At 43.2% G+C, this 17,645-nt stretch overlaps 1 protein-coding gene across 2 annotated transcripts in view; it reads right to left on the minus strand.

Moving 5' to 3' along the window:
* Rgl (Ral guanine nucleotide dissociation stimulator-like) overlaps positions 1–17,645 on the minus strand; it is a 158,721-nt gene that overhangs the window by 139,940 nt on the left and 1,136 nt on the right. The gene's annotated exons all lie outside the window — the stretch shown is intronic.

Below are 17,645 nucleotides of genomic sequence, written 5' to 3' on the forward strand. Positions count from 1 at the left end.
ACGACACATTTACTCTTCAACAGTGCAGGACAGTTTTGCTGAATGACGCGGCGTCAAGAAGCCAAAAGTCATCACATTGCCCACCACTTTTCTTGCCTTCCTAATCCGGCTACAACATCTACCTGTGAGGACCTCCGTTTCCAACCCATGCCTGTTGTATTCAACAGTATTGTGTGCATCGTCTGCCGGGAGATTGAAGCTGCCTCTCCAGTTTCTCCCCAGGTTCATGCCCCAGACAATTCCCACGCAACCATATCCCTCATCCAGACCATTGTACAGCCTGAGATATCATTGAGCCTTCTTGAAGCCCTTGGGCGTCCCCAGTCATGCTTGTCAAAAATAAGGATGACAGCTGGCACTTCTGTATCGACTATCGCCATCTTTCTCTTAAAAAAAGACTTGCATCCGCTGCCGCAGATAGACGACGCCCTCAATTGTTTATATGATGCAAAATGTTTTTCTTCGATAAACCTTCGATCTGGGTACTGGCAGACTGTAGTTGATGACAAGGACCGTAAAAAGGCCACTTTTATCACACCTAATGGCTTCTATCAATTTAAGGTGATGCCGTTTGTGTTATGTAATGCCCCGGCTACATTCCAACATATGACGGATGCTTGCTTTATGGTTTTAAGTGGTCAACCTGCCTGTGCTGCCTCGATAACATTATTGTATATTTACCAACTTATGCCAGGCATCTCGATCGCCTTTCAACAATTCTTTGTTTTCCACCAGGCCTGGCTTCAGCTCAATTCATCAAAATGCCACTTTGGCGGCCGCCCACTTACTGTGCTTGGATACCTCACTGATTCTCTCGGCGTCAATCCCGATCCAGAGAAAGTTTGCACAGTCAAGAATTTTCACTTGCTGACCTGTGCCAACAACATTCGAAGCCTTTGTAGGCCTCTGCTCATACTTCCGCCGACTTCTACACAATTTCATTAATGTTGCACATCTTCTCCCAGAACTTCTCAAGAAAGACGTAGCTTTTGTCTGGGGTCCAGAACAGACTACTGCATTCGCTGAGCTTACCATGTGGCTCACTTCACCACCAGTTCTCGGAACGGAAGTTCGCACCAATGCCAGTGGTCATGGAATCAGTGCTGTTTTGGCTCAGTGCCAGCAAGATTGCGACCGTGTTATTGTGCACGCTAGTCGTTTTCTGTTCCAAGCGGAGTGCAATTACTCCATTACTGAATGCGAGTTCCTTGCCCTCGTTTGGGCAGTGGGTAAATTTCGCACCTACTTGTATGGCTGGCCATTCACAGTTATCACTGACCATCATGCCTTATGCTGGCTTTCATCGCTAACAGATCCTCAGGAGTTCTCTTGGTCGGTAGGCTCTACTACTCCATGAGTACTCATACACCATCGTGCATTAGAACAGCCGAATGCATGAAGACACCAATTGCTTGTCGCACCATCCAGTAGACCCACCAGAGCTTCCCACCAGCTGCGAGTATACCTGCATGTTGTTGCTTACTGCGTTTCAGAACATCGAAGATGAGCAATGCCGTGACCCCTACTTGCGAGACGTCATTCTCTGGCTGACTTCTGAGATGCCTTCCCCTCCTCTGCATATGTTTGTGCTGCACGATCGCGTCTTGTACTGTTACAACATGCACTCTGATGGTCCTGAACTGCTCTTGGTTAATCCCACACATATGTGTCAAACTGTCCTCTCACAGCTACACGATGTTCCTAGCGCAGGTCACCTCGGAGTCTCTTGGACGTATGACCGTGTTCGGCATCACTTCTTTTGGCCTGGTATTTACAATTCCATCTGATGTTACGTTGGTTTCTGTGAACAATGCCAGCACCACAAGAAACCAGCAGCATTCCCAGCTGGCCGCCTTCAACCCCTTTACATACCATCAAAGTCATTCTTTAGGGTTGGTCTTGACTTTCTTGGCTCTTTCCTACTATCTGCCTGCAGAAATAAGTGGATAGAAGTCCTTACCGACTACACGACTCGACTCGGTAGGCAATAACTTAGCCCTCCCAACCAGCTGTGCAACCGACGTCGCTGACTTCTCCTTGAAGACATTATACTTCACCATGGCGCTCCTTGACAGCTCCTCACAGACTGGGGCCGCTATTTCATATCAAAGGTTGTCAAGCACCTTTTGCATTCCTGTGCTACAAAGCACAGGTTGACAACAGCCTACCACCTTCAGACCAATGGCCTCACAGAGCATCTTAATAGAACCATCAAAGACCTGCTTGCTACGTATATTTCTGCTGACCATCGTGACTGAGACGTTGCTCTGTCCTTCATACATTTGCTTGTAATTCCTCCCGACATCACTCTTCAGGTTTTTCTTTGCTTTATCTCTTGTACAGAAGAAACCCCACGCGGCCATTTGACACCCTCCTTCCAGCCGTTTTTGAACCATCAGAATACGCCCGTGACACCATCTTCAGAGCAGTAGTGGCACGCCAGATTGCTCGCCTGTACCTTGCTGCTTCGCAGGAAAAGCAACGAAGCTTCTATGATGTCTGCCACCGCGATGCCCATTTCAACCCTGGTGATGTAGTCCTTTTGACACAGTCACGACGAGTGGGCCTTTGCGAAAAGTTGATTTCGCCTTACTCTGGCCCGTACCGTGTCTTGCGCCTAGTGACCAGCGTTACATACGAAATCACGCCTCTTGATTCCACCATGGCTCGACCTTCCACCAATGTCATCCATGTCACTCGCCTTAAGCGATACTACTCGGACAATCTAGCGAGCACTGGGACGCCGCCTTCGCCACCGGGAGTCATGTTACTGAGCACAGCCAGAGACGAAGTTGAGGTCAGCACAGAAGACAATGACAACGCTCGCTGATGTCGCGTGGACTGTCTTTTATCTAGTATGCTAGTGAATGCATTGCAAATACCTGTAAATATATTTCCAATATATTTTCCAAGGTATTTACATAAGCGTTCTGTACCCCTTGATTACGCAATACCTCTATGACTGCTGGTATCACTACTGAATCAAATGCCTTTTCGTAATCTACGAAAGCTATATAGAGAGGCTTAGTGTACTCTGCGGATTTCTTGATAACCTGATTAATGACATGGATGTGATCGATTGCAGAGTATCCCTTCCTGAAGCCAGCCTGTTCCCTTGGTTGACTAAGGTCCAGTGTTGCCCTTATTCTATTAGAGATTATTTTGGTAAATATTTTATATAATACTGGGAGTAAGCTAATGGGCATATAATTTTTCAATTCTTTAATGTCTCCCTTTTCGTGGATTTGTATAATGTTTGCATTCTTGCAGTTTTCTGGGACCCTTGCAGTCAATAGACACTGTATAAAGAGCTGTCAGTTTTCCAAGCATTATGTCTCCTCTATCTTTGATTAAACTGACTGTTATTCCATCTTCTCCTGCCGCACTTTTTCGTTTCATGTCTTGCAAGGCCCTGCTGACCTCATCGCTAGTTATAGGAGGAGTTTCTGTATCCTGTTCATTACTGTTTCTAATGAAGGTATCCTGACTCCTCTGGGTATTGTACAGGCCAGTATAGAATTATTCCGCTTTTTTTTTTACTGTATCTTCGAGATTGCTGATGACATTATCCTGCTTATCTTTCAGCGCATACATCTTGCTCTGTCCTATGCAAAGTTTCTTTCTCCCTGATTTCAGGCTGTGTCCATTTTTTTATGGCTTCTTCAGTCTTTCTCAGGTTATAGTTTCGAATATCACTCATTTTCGCCTTGTTGATCAGTTTTCACAGTTCCGCAAATTCTATCTGACCACTTGAGTTGGACACTTTCATTCTTAGTCATTTCTTTATTAGGTCCTTTGAAACTTGGGAGAGCTTACCTACTGGTTGCCTTGGTGCCTTACCTCCCACTTCAATTGTTGCTTCCGAAGCCAGCCTAGTTACTGTATCATTCATTAGCTTTATGCTATCTTCATCTCTCTGTTCTAAGAATGCATATTTGTTTGAAAGTACCAGCCTGAATTTGTCTATTCAAAAGGCACAGTGCGAGAGGGATGGAGAGAAAGAAACACAAACCACAACCGTCCCAGTCGCACTGCGCCTTTTGAATAGCCATGAACCAACTCGCCAAATAAAAGTTTTACTGAATTTGCCTACTTTTACCCTTACCGCCTCTAGGTTGACCTGTTTCTTCTTGATCATTTTTGCTCTTTCTCTCTTCAAATTGAGGTGAATCCTAGCCCTCACTAACCTATGATCACTGCACTTTACCTATCACTTCTACATCATGCACTATGCTGTGATCAGCAGAAAGTATGAAGTCAATTTCATTTCTTGTTTCACCTGTAGGGCTTTTCCAGGTCCCCTTTCTGTTCCAACGCTTCCTGAAGAAGGTGTTCATTATTCGCAGCTTATTCCTTTTCGTGAATTCTACCAGCATCTCTCCTCTAACGTTCCTAGTATCGACGCCATAGTTGCCAACTGCTTGCTCACCAGCCTTCTTTTTCACCACTTTTGCATTGAAGTCGCCCATTACTACAGTATATACTGAGTTTACAATTTGCTCATAGCTAATTCGACATCTTCATAAAACTGTTCTATTTCTTCATCATCGTGACAGGAGGTTGGAGCGTAGGCTTGTACTACCTTTAATCTATACCTCTTATTAAGTTGTTACCTATTATCTAGGAGACCTCTATAGCACAGGAATTGTTTGTTATTCAGCAATGAATAAGCCTCACCAGTTCTAATCTCACTAAGGCCGGAGATATCCCAAATGATGTCTGATAGTTCCTCAAAGAGTGCTGCTAAGCTAGCCTCACTGAGAGGGTTCGGATGTTAAACGTTGCAAGTGTCAGTTTCCATTGGCAGCCTGTCCGGACCCAGAGATTCTTAGCACCCTCTGCTGCGTTACAGGTCTGACCACCACCTTGGTCAGGTGCTCCGCAGCTGCTGGGGACTGGGGGCCATTGGGTAATTGAGTGAGTAATTTGGGAGGGAGTGCCCGAATACTGAACTAGAGAGGCCAATTCCTGTTCTGGTGAGGGAGTGTCTTGTTGAAGCTTAGTGGGCCTTCCTAATTTGGTTGTACCTGGATTAGTATAGCTCCACTCGCTCTCGGCATCTTTTGCCGGTGACAGGTGTTACTCCGAGCCTGCAGATGTTGTGCAGTGGAGGAGGTGAATTTCAAGCTCACCATCGTAAAGAGAGAAAAAAAAAAAAAAACCCTTATAGAAGGATTCAAATTTCCGACTATGGCAACCCAGCATTCCACATAGCTCAGTCAGAAAATCCCATGGGCGGCAAGGCTACCTTATCGCCGACAAGTACAGCCCAGAGGGCCCTACATGCCTAAAAACTGATTTATCCACGATAGAAGTGTTTTCCTGATCGTGATGGGTAACTCAATATAGAACGATTTCTAAACGGTTCTGGCCTCGTAGTTCCGGAATCGCATGTGCGCAGATGGCCGTGAACTCATCTAGGCAAAGCCTACATGCGTACCGATGTTTATTCACCAGATGTAAATACATTCTCGTGATCTACATAATCTACATATACATAACCATCAAGTGTATGTTAATGTTTTTTGCCACATGTTTAGTACATGAACTTAATGTTCACTCTGCACCATTGTTTCCTGGTATGTAGTGAATTGGTATGTAGTGATATCATCACTCATTAAAACTTTCATGCAAAATAACTGATGCACAGCTACTGTTTACTTGCACTGCCAGGGAAAATAAACAATGTAAGTGCAAACTAGTGTTCATGCCTTCCATCGCAAGCATGGCATGCAAGTAGTAATGACAGAGCACCAACTATGTTGTTTTTTTTTTTTTTTTGCAGTTTGAAAACCGAGTTACAACAAATGATGTGTTACCAGTGTGTAGAGCAGACATTAATGGGAAAACAATAAAACTTACATAAACTATCATTGATGAAGACCAGTAAGCTTCATGGCAATAAAGTACTCATGAAAAAAAAAAAAAAGAAACCTTGATTAATTTTAAAATGAGGCACAGGCATTGAAAACAATGCTTATAATGTCAGATAAAGTTATACATAGGCTCTTTTTCCAGAAGTGAACCACCCTGTTTTAGTAATTTGTCATTGCAAGACACTAAGCATTGTATGCCAATGTCATGCTACCCTGATGCCAGTGATTCACACTAAGATGTCCCCTCTGTCTGAACCACAGCAACGCTGACAAAATGTTGCCCTGCTAGAAACTGCTTCAGTTTCTGAGAGATCCAGAAGAGGCCTCAGTTGTTGGTGCAGGACGTGCTTGCACTTGTGCAAAATCAGTGAGTGCAGCACTACTGGTGCAGTTCTTGCTGTGTGAGGCATAGCAGGCAGTGGGTGCTTTGATACTGTCTAAAACTGGACATGAAGTTTGTGACAGTTTTCTGCATGCCAAGAAACTAATGCCAGCAGTCCTGTAAAGTGTATTGCCCAGGTGTCATGAGTGACAGTATGGTCAAATGATGGTGCAGGCAGTTCATAGCAAGCTTATGCAATGCGCACAATGAAGACCATAAGTGAAAAGTTCATTTTTCCAGGGGAGGGCTGGGGCCCGACCAGCTTTCTAAACGCCATATATATCTTGCACTTGAAGAAACATTGTGTCACCTCGAAAAATTGTTAACTGAAGTGATGGCCTTATATGAGAATTTACAAGACATTATAGTAGGAGACAGTTAAATTTCACAGCCCGAGTCCTCTTCCACCACCAAGAATCTGGTGTCTCTCGGTGGTGTTATCTTCCTTCGTGTAATTGTCGTACACTTCGCTATCACTAATGCTGCTTCACCTTTCAGGTGAAACTGCAGCCTCTCTCTGTCTCTTTTTTTCATTTTCTGTGAGTCAGAGTATAAGCGCTCCTGCGCATGACTGCTGTTGATTCTGATTTCGAGTGAATCTGGCTAGGCCTCATTCCGGTTACTTAGTGAATTATACAGGGTGCCCCAACTATCATGCACCAAGACTTAAAGAAAGAGCAATTGCGTTACTCGAAAAAAACCTAGTGCATATTGTTTCCAGTAGCGTGGAGTAGCCACCAGCAATTCTTTCGTTCCTGAAATTTAATTTGACAAGTGCCATTAATTATATAATTTGTGAAGACCTGTCCTAATTAGCAAAGGGTCAATGAGGCATTTGTAGGCACACCCAGGCACCCCCAAATGACATCCAACTGCTGTATTTTCAGCGACGTACCAACTGCATGCAATTTTTTCTGACTGGTAAACAAACCTCACAAAATATGAAAAATACTATGTGACTGTGCTCCCACTCGCATCATAAAGAAGCGTCCTCAAACAAGCTGATTGAAAGAAACTGCACTGCTTGTCGCAAACCCAAAGAGACAGCACATTACCTTGATAATGGTACGGAAGGAGCACCAACAGCAGGTTTTGTGTCTATGCAGCTAGCTACTCCTTCCTTTCTACGTCATTCTTATTATCCATCTCTCAAGACTGCTGATCACATTGATAACAAAAGCCCATTGGTAATGCAGCCGAAGCGCCGCTCTGACCCCGCAAGAAACGAAAAAAGCAATGTAATAGGCATAGCATGTTTATAAATCCCAGCTTTGCTCGCACTGCATCGACAGAGTGCGAGCACAGCTATATTTCGCGCCAGAAACTTGCTTCGGACCAAAGCCAAATTTCAGCGACGGTTTTAGTTTTCACGAGAGTGTATACATGCTGCAAAAACAGGTTCATGGCATAAAATAAAAGTGAAATAAACACACCAGGAAGTGACCCAGGTGTTGAGAAAAGGCAAAACCGATGCGTTCAATAAAGTAAATAACCACTTCTAAATGAGCCGAATTGGCAATCAGGTCGCCTGCACAAGAAATTAAAAAAAGAAACACATCAGATTTCGTTGTGCCCTTATTATTTATTAATTCGTAAGCGCCGTTGAACACCAGCTGCTGCCTAGACGGCGTGTTGGAATAGGTCTCCTTCTGCAGCTATGAGTCCGTAAATGCAGTGAGTATTTGTAAAATGCAGGAGCGCGCAAATGTTGACTGATTTTAATAAATACAGAAATAAGGTCACCGCTGAAATAAAGCAAGCAAAAATCTAGTACTACGAACGGTTTTTTGCTAAAATACAAAATGATTGTAGTAAAGTTTGGAATGAAATTAGAGACCTAATTTCAATTAAAAGACACAACACCGAGATAAAGACAGCCACTGGTGTGTTGACAGGCAGAGAAGCAGCAGCTGCTTTGAATGAATATCTCGTCTCCAGTAGCCAGCATCCCTACGGGGGGTGCGGAGGGGGGGGGGGGGCACCCATGGCGACACCTGTAGCGAGCAAATTCAGTCTGATTAACTCAGCGATACTTTCACCTTACAAAGTCTCTGCTGGTGACGATGCTAAACCAGTACCACTGAAATATGTTGCCGATATACTTGCACCTGTCATAGTTCACATCATAAACAGAATGCTTGAAAGCGGTACCTTTCCAGATCTTCTAAATATAGTCCGAGTATGCCCAATTTACAAAGGCGGTGATGAACACTTAACGACAAATTACCGCCCGATATCTGTTTTACCTGTTTTATCAGACGTGTTTGAGAATGCCCAGAACGTTAGATTACAAAGCTTTTTCTGTAAAAATAACATAATCAGTGACATCCAATACGGTTAAAAAAAAAAATCTTGTAAAGTAGCTCTTTTTAACATCAAACAAAATAATAACAAATATTGAAAATAGAATGTACTCATTAGGTTTATTGTAGACCTCAGGAAAGACTCGGTATGCCACACTTTATTAATTAGCAAATTGGAACAGCATGGTGTACGAGGTATCGTACTGGAACTTTTATGACATTACTTAAAAAATTGTTATCAATATCCTAGCATAAATAATGATGTCTCATCGTATGTGGATATCATAACAGCTGTTCCACAAAGATCAATACTTGGGCCTTGTTTATAATGTATATTAATGACCTGTGTCCCCAGTCTGACCCCAGTCTCCTCAATTAGTTATGTATGCAGACGATACCAACACATTCATTAAAAGGACCCTGAAACAATTTTGACGATTTTCTACAAACATACTGAGCTGTTAGAGTAGGTCCTTCTGATCATTAATTGATGCATCTAAGTGCTCCGTGCGAAGCGTGTAATTTATTATAAGGTTTTAAAAATGCACATTTAAGCCACCCGGAATTTTAAGCCACCCCTACCCATATGACGCAAATCACCCACATGATGTCAGTGGGGTGAGCTATCCGACTGGCTGACCAGGGCGCGTGATCGATAATTTTTCCAACGTTATGGTAAACAATTATCTTTGTAATAGTTGGAATGTTAGTTCATTTGTTTTTATAAAGAGAACGTAACAAAGAGAATGCACAAGAAAAATTTTTCAGTACATTTAAGCACTTCCGGCACACAGCAAGTGTCGTCTGCTTGTGTTACAACATACTCAGTCTTTGACGAGAGTGCCGACGTCAGTGTCGGTCTGTCTTTTCACGAGCGCTATGATTCGACTGTTGCGTTGTGGACTGCAAACGTAGCGACTGGCAATATGTCAAGCTGCGACATCGTGTCCCTCTGCAAGCCAGTAGACGAGCGGACTGGCTGCAGCGCATCGGACTGCCGCTATCTGATCGGCGCCAGGATTTGCGCAATTGTGGCCGTAGATTTACACTGGAAGATTGCCAACGCAATAGGATTTCGCGAGTCCGGTATTAGGGTAAACACAAGCGCAAAGGGGACAGGGCCTGGCTGTGTCCCCTTGCGTGTTGTTTCATGGGATGAACAGAAGCGCAAATGTGAATGGTCTGCATGGTGCAGCCACCTGGTGGCATAGAGCTCAACCAGACACAGTAGCAGTAACAAAATGTATTCTTTGCTGCTGGTGTAAATTTTTTGCATGAGTGTAATCATTAACACATTGTTTTTGTAAACGTTTAAAATGTTTTACACTTGGTTAGAGCAATATTAGCTCTTTCTTTGGCTGGTTAAGCTCTGCGCCAACGGGTGGCTGGACCGTGGAGACTGATCAGGCAGCTCACGTACGTCTACGCTAAAGTTCCTTCATCAGCTTGAGTTTATGCTTCCACCGTTCCGCCGAAACGTTCCGCTAGTGTGTGGTTAACAGAAAACCAGACACATTCGGTGCTGCGACAGAATGCTTGCAATGCGTGCTGCTTCGATAGCTCTCGCTTGGGGTCGAGGGCCAAGTGGCTAGCGGAGAGGTTTCGCATGGGCGGGGGCGGGCTCCAAAACAACCGGAAGTGGGCAATGTGACGTCGCATCGCGACGCAGAACCAGTGAAAGCGGAGCTTAGCCCCGAGGGCTCGGCGAACGAGTTGAGGAGGAAAAGCATGACTAGGGAGGAGGGTAACTTGTAATCGCTTGTAGCTACATTAATATGTAACGCTTCACTGAAATTGTGGTGCGGATGTTCCATTTAAGCTGTACCCACGCGTCTACAAAATTTGTCCGAACCATTTGAGGGGCCCTTTAAGGCAGTTGGCATGTGCAGCCTTTAAGGCGAATTTTCTAAGCATATGAGGGCTTGCCTAGCCCTAAAAACCATTATAACTATTGTCTTCACATTCATTGTCTATTAGCACCGCCACAATAGGCATTACAGCCATTGGTGTCACGACTGAGGTCAGCCGCATTCGTGCCGACCAATCAAGTTTGAATTATCCAGTGAAGATCAATTTCAGCATCAAAATAATTTCTGGTCCACAGAATTTATGGGCACAAGTAGGCACCTTCAGTTGGGATTGAATTAAATAAAAAATCTAATTAGCCAGAGTTGAATTAACAAATGTCTACTCTAACATTAAAACTTATATTGCTAGCTGTTTTAAAATCCGCTTCAGTATAATTTGGGTGTGACTACATAAGGACTGTACACGGAGCTTCAGAGCAAGCACTTGTCCTGCTTCTCTCCACCAATGTTGAGAATTGATCCTTGTGTTAGTTTCACTATACAGCAAGCTAAACCCTCTCCCACTGCTGAGGCCCTAACTTAGCTGAACTTGTCATAAACGTTTCAGGGGCCCTTTAAAGCTGCTACTATAACAGAGCTCGAACTGAAAGTTGCATTACCTGATGAAACTCTCTTGATGGTTACAAGAGAATAAGTTCCAAATGAATTCTTATAAAACAAAATATGTGATCTTTGCTCCTACCAATAAACCACGTAACTGCAATATAGCTATTCTTTTTGAACATAGGACAATAGAACAGGTAAAATGTCAGAAATTTCTCGAAGTGTGGTTCCAGGAATATTTGACCTGGAATATGCACGTCGACAAAATTGCTATGCAACTAAGTAGAACTGTTGGTTGCTCAAACTGAGCACCCTGGTTCCTCCATGGTTGCAACATTCCTTGTACTATGCACTTTTTTATTCTCGATTAACCTATTCCATAATAATTTGGGGCACTACTTTGCAAAAAAATTATAATTGACAGTACTGCAAAAAAGAGGCTTACATGCATTCGAGGGATACTGTGGCCTTGTACAAAATTGTGCGGTACAGCGCGAAGCAGGGACAAGGGACGCGAGAAAGAAACTATCACGCTGTACCACACAATCTAAAATGGAAAACCAACTAGCCCAAACCATCACCCTTCTTGTATAAAACTTTAGAACCAAGCCATCTTTTATAAAACATTCTATGTTGAAGGCAAATCAGGTCTATTACTACAAGTTAATGCAATACATTAAACAAAACAACTCTCGGTGTATCCTGAATGTACTGACCGATTTGCATTACAGTGTATGGCAACATAATATGAGAACACATAAAATAAGAACCAATTACAGGAAACAACTAGTCAATTACCAGGCACCTTCACTGCTAAATCCCCTACATGATTTTGATAATGAAATTATGGAAGGTTTGAATGAATGATACAAAACATGTCTCATTGCGAAAAATATCAAGTTTGTCTTATTAGAACCGTAGTATAAATTGTCAGTCTTTTCTTTCATTTGTTTTCAGGTTTGAAACAAAATGTACCTTAAGTGTATTTCATAAGACGTGTTTTTTTATTTTTAATTTTTTTAAATGAAAATAATATTTTGTATCCCAACATTCCAGTTGATTTCGGTATGTCTATATGATTTGTATGCTGCATATGGCCTGCGTGCCGAATTGTTATAGGAGCAGAAGCCTTTGTCAGGCCACATGGCCTTTAGCTTCTGCTTCCTTTCTGTTGTAAACTGGAGAAATAAAAACGATATATAGGAAAAAAAAAAGTGTGTGCACTTGCAACATCAAGCTCAGCATCCCCTCTCACTCCTCTCTTGTGCTTTCATGCAGAAGAGCACAAGAATCACCTCGAAATCCTACCTTCGAGAAATATGGTTTGCAGAAGCTAAAGCTGTATGTGTATGGCAAACCTGCTGGCACAACAACCAGGGCATCAAGCGGAAACTGTTGAGCTAAACCTTAAAGGAAGAGGTTCAGTATTACCAATGGCCACATTGTCATTACAGGTCCCATAGTTACCAGAAGCACCTCAACACTTTCAAATGTGACTAATAGTATAGAAGGTGGACTGCACTCACACTTTTCGCTTTTCAAGGACCACATTCTCTGTTAGAAATCTAGATAGACAAATGTTTAGGGGTAGACAGAGGCTCGAAATGATGAGAATTCGCTGAAAAAGGGGATTGTCGCTGCAGCCAACGTTTTAACAAAGAAACTTGTCTTCAGACAAAACTATGGCTCCAGCGATACTTCATTTTTTTTTACCATTATTCATCACTGTTTGTCAGAGTTACATGCATGACCACTTTCAGTGTGTTAGAAGATGCAAACATTTATTTGCTAAAGCAGATCAACCAAGCAACAAACACTCCCTCAGTCCTTAGGTGGCCTCATTTTGCTTCTCCTGAATTTTTACATCAATGTCCAAGATCTCCTGCTGCTTGCTCTTGGCAGTCTTCCTTAGGCTGTTTAACTGCATTATGCAAGTCGGGTCACTGGTTGCCTCCGCTTTTTCTGCATACGAGTCTGCTGAAGCTGTCAATTCTGCAACAGCGGCTTCTAGTTTCTTTTCCTTCCTTCTGAGAGTTTCAATCTCTTTAGCAATGCAGCATTTCTTCCTCTGTTTCGCACCTTCACGCTCCTGCTTGTTGTGTGTTTCCAAAAAGGCACAGTATTAGTTCCTCGCAAAAGCCACAGATGCTCTCAATTCATTTGTGAAGGGCACATTGAAAATGCCACCTGCTATGCATACAGCATCACAGATAATGCGCTGTGAAACGTGAAACACTTCTTTCATGTTCTCTACTGAAACCTGGCTATTCACGCTGAATCCTCTCTACACTTGCTTGGCCATGACTAAGTGCAAGCAGCAGTTTTCCAACGCTCCAAAGCTCGGCATATGCTGAGCCAACCTTTAAAAGTTCATAGAAAAATTTGTCAAGTGTATGCGAGCTCCTTCAAATAGCTGCAACTCATGTTTGCGTTCCTGAAGCAGCTCAATTAACTGTGCAAGCACAGTATCCCTTGAATGCTCATGGATTCTCTCTGCTGAAGTGAGTGCATCCAGAACTTTTTTTAAGCCTTCCAGACACTCATCCAGCTTCGAGGACATCTGCCTGGGGTCTAGTGAAGAGAGGCCTCTCACAATGGGATATCGCAGGGGGCTCTTCTCCAGGATCTTTTTTGTGACACTTAGAAGAAACTCCTTGCACTGCATGCGAAATGCAAATGCGGCTTTCACACTTATTGCGTGGCTTTTAAGAAGCTGCTTGGCTGTGTGACCGACATCTATCTTCTCGAGTGGCACATGGTTGTTTAAATCTTCAAAGTCAATCTTCAGGAGGCCTGTGATTTCCACTGATAAACAGAGAACAGAAGACTTGAGAAACTTTGTTAGCAGTTTTCTGACAATATTCCCAAGGTCCTTTGCCAAAAAGAACATATGGCTTATCTGTCTGAAAGTGTGTCAAAAATGGCTGGAAAGTCATTGCAATAGGAAGTGCAAACTAGAGGTTTGCTACCACTAGCGGGTCACAGTGAAAGTCACAAACATTCTGAAAAGAAGCACACTTGGGAAGGTTCACTTTCTTGCTTCTTGCCGCTTCCACATACTCTTTGACGTCAGGCCAGAGAAGGAGAACCCACTCTATCACCGGAACGTTCTTAATCCACCGATGTGCACAGAACTTGAAAGGAAACAGAGTTGGTCCGGTGACAGCTACAAAGTCTTCTCTCCGGGCAGGTGCATCAAGAAACAGCCTGCTCCTACTTGAGAGCAAAATGTCCAAGCTCCGTTTCCTTGCTGCAAGACCTGCCTTGTAGGCATTATGCACAGTGTGCAAGCTACAGCTGCCCAAGTCTAAGCACCCCACCTGAGTGTTCTTCTGTAGGTGCTCCTGCAGGCCTTTGAATGCCTTGGGATTCACATTGGGTTAGTCCATCGATACTTGCACTATTTTATGTAACGGAAGTGGTTCTAAGGCACCAAGTAGATTTTCTTGCATATCTTCAGCCCTGGCATGGCCCATAAACACAGATGTGAAGTAGCGCACGGTGACCGACTATAATGCATCCCAGTGCCTTAGATGAACATCCGTTTGCTTTTGCTGGCAATTCTCATTCAAAGACTCGTCGAACAAGACAACATAGTAGTCGCCTTTCTCTATCTCCCGCCGCAGAGAGGAAAGAAAGAATGGCCTCAAACCATGGCACGCGATATACGAGCACTTCTGCTCTCCGCATGTGAAAGATTGTGCCACCTCACTGTCTGGAAACATCCTCTGAAATGATCCATTCACCTGTGATGACGAATGATATGAATAGTGCGTTGTTATAACCTTCATTGTCCACAAAATTTTCTGCGTCAATCACAAGTTCATGCTTCTTGCATGCATCCATCAAGTTTGACGACTGCAATGGCCCTGGCTGTGGTTCATTCACTTGACATTCAGAGATCGTCAGGAAGCTCCTTATCATGCAGCTACTCCCGGTGGCTTGCATGTGCTCTCTATGCTTTGCACTTTTTAGGTGGCTTTTTAGTGCCGACTCCTGCCCATGGCAGTGATGTCAAAACACTTACAGCAAACTTTGCATTTTACCTTGTACGGATTTGACATGTCTGGTGCAAGCCACTCTCAGTAGTAGTCGTTCAGCCACAACCGCTGAAATTTGCATTTTCCGGGCATTGTTGGCACGCACATTTACTGGCGCACACTATGCTGCAGGTGCACAAAATGTCATGATACCGCTGTACACGCACACCCAAGCGCTACATGTGCACTAAATCTCGCGATACAACCGCACATACACAGATGAGCACTACAGGCACACGAAATGGCATGATGGAACCGCATATGCATGCATAAGTGTTACACGTGCACAAAACGTGACGATACAACCACACACGCAAGCGCTAAACACACACAAAATGGCCCGATTCGATTGCGCCAGAGGAGGCACTGACCGCGCAAACCACACACACAGTGGCCGCCATTTCTCGACTCAACTGGAAAGTGGCACAGGAAATGGGCGAGAGGAAACAGTGGGCAAGCCAGTGTCATTCTGGCCAGACACGAGCGTCCGCTAGGCACGTGCTTACTTGACTTTGTACGAAACTTACACCATATTTTAAACAACATTGCAGTGGGAATTCAGGTGGGTTGAAATTTTCTCAAATACAATCACTGAAAGTTTATTAAAAAATAAAAATTTGGGAAATTCAAGGATTTTCAAGGATCTATGAAAATTCCAGGACTTTCAAGGCCTTGAAAATGATCTTTTCAAATTCAAGGGTTTTCAAGGGTTTCAAGGACCCGCATGAACCCTGACAAAGCAGTGAAACACACAGGAAAGCTGAACAGGGATGTTATAGAGCCTCTTGAAAGGTCAATTTTATAATTTAAGAAAATGGCAAATGAGTTTTTTTCAGCAGCCTGACAGCTATATTAGCATTACTACTGATAAACACAAGGGAGGGAGTTTATGTTACTTGGGCAAGTTAGTTTGGCTTCCTGTTTGACATAGTACTCCAGGTGCAAATATGATGAGGGAAGAAATATTGAAACACATGCATGCAGGCATGTAAAATGCCCTAGCACATGAACTCAAGCTAATTTGCAGTCTCAGAGGCGCCACTATCACACAGAAATGCTAAAACCCTTAACTGCTAGGATGATGGGTGGTTGATTTAACATACTGTAATGTAGCAATCACCTACAGGTATGGAACAGAATCAAGAAATGATGAACACTGTGCTAACACCCTTACTCTAATCTGAATCAAGAACTGTAATGAAGTAGGTAGGTCTGAGTGGTGCTACACACATCTTTGATAGATTATGAAAGCACTAGCCATAACTAATACACTAGCTCACACATTAGCTATTAAGGCAAAAGTGCAATAAGATTACAAATACAGATGTCTTGGATAATGAAGGGGAAGAATAATTTAAGCGGATACTACAGAGAAACACTAAACTATAGTTTGGACTGATAATGTTTTCTGTCAAAACTATTTGTTAATTTTGCAGTCATAAGAGGTTGTTTTATGGATGAGAAAATGAATATGAAACTTCAATTTCTTTAAATTTCACATCAAAACCCCAGCACCAGTATGCCAGTGTGATGTCGCAAATTTCAATGCTTTCTTTTTTGTGCTTAGGTCACTGTGGCACAGTAAATGTTCTTGGAACTTGCCAAGTTCAGTATATGGCTCCTTAATTTAGAATACACTGTAGTCCATCTTTACCAATAAAAAAATAAGTAGGCCCAAGCAAACAAAATCCATGGCATCATGGCAAGCTGGTGCAGAAACTTGAAAGCAATGTCACCGCCCTTTTGTTTTTGTCTTTTCTGACTTATCCAAGATACCTCTCATGATAACAGTGGCTTTTCTGTGTATTGAAGAATAACTAATACAGCTCACAATTTCTCTTTGGTGGCCCTTTAAAATTTTATTTCAAATGCTAGACTTACGAAGTACAAAGTGAGACAACAAGAAAAGGAACACCCGCTTCCCATTTAAAGCTAGTAATTTCCTTTGTCCCTGAATTGAAAGATATGCTGAAATAAACATAAAGGAGGCTTCTTCAACAAAATAACTACACAGCAAATAGTGAGAGGCGTTCTGACTGCATGTTCGCAGGGTTTAAAGAAGGCGAAGTGTTCCCTTTCATATTGGTGCAAATACACCAGTGTTAATGTAAGCGCATGGGCAACAATTAATGAGCACACCCTCGTTTTCGCTTGTGTTGTGCTTTACATTTGGCTGTCACGGTGTGAATGTGGTACTGAAAGCAGTGCGTGCCAATAAACCACTACATACCAAAACATTGTCCGCCAATGCTTGGAAATGTTTCAGTGGCGAAATGGCATTACACATCATGGGTATATAGCAGCAAGGAATCTTAAGAACTTGGTAGGTCTTCAATCTAAATATCGCCTTATATCACCAGCATGCCTACACGAACTGCTGAAAGCTGACACCAGGGTATGGGGGCGGAGGCAGAGAGCGAAGCAGACGGCGGGAACCAGCGACGCTTTTTATTTTACCGCAGACTGTACGGACGACAGGCTGCCCAAACTTTTCAAGTACTAGTAGTCGCTGAAGTGCACCGAAAACACGCGATCTATATCTTTTGAAATTTTAAGGATCCAATAGACGACATCTCGAGCGTGCAAGGCACACGGCTCTCGTAATAGAAGACGACCTTCGCCCCAGCGATACC

The sequence above is a fragment of the Dermacentor variabilis genome, chromosome 1, assembly GCF_050947875.1.
Source record: "Dermacentor variabilis isolate Ectoservices chromosome 1, ASM5094787v1, whole genome shotgun sequence".
Taxonomy (NCBI): domain Eukaryota; kingdom Metazoa; phylum Arthropoda; class Arachnida; order Ixodida; family Ixodidae; genus Dermacentor; species Dermacentor variabilis.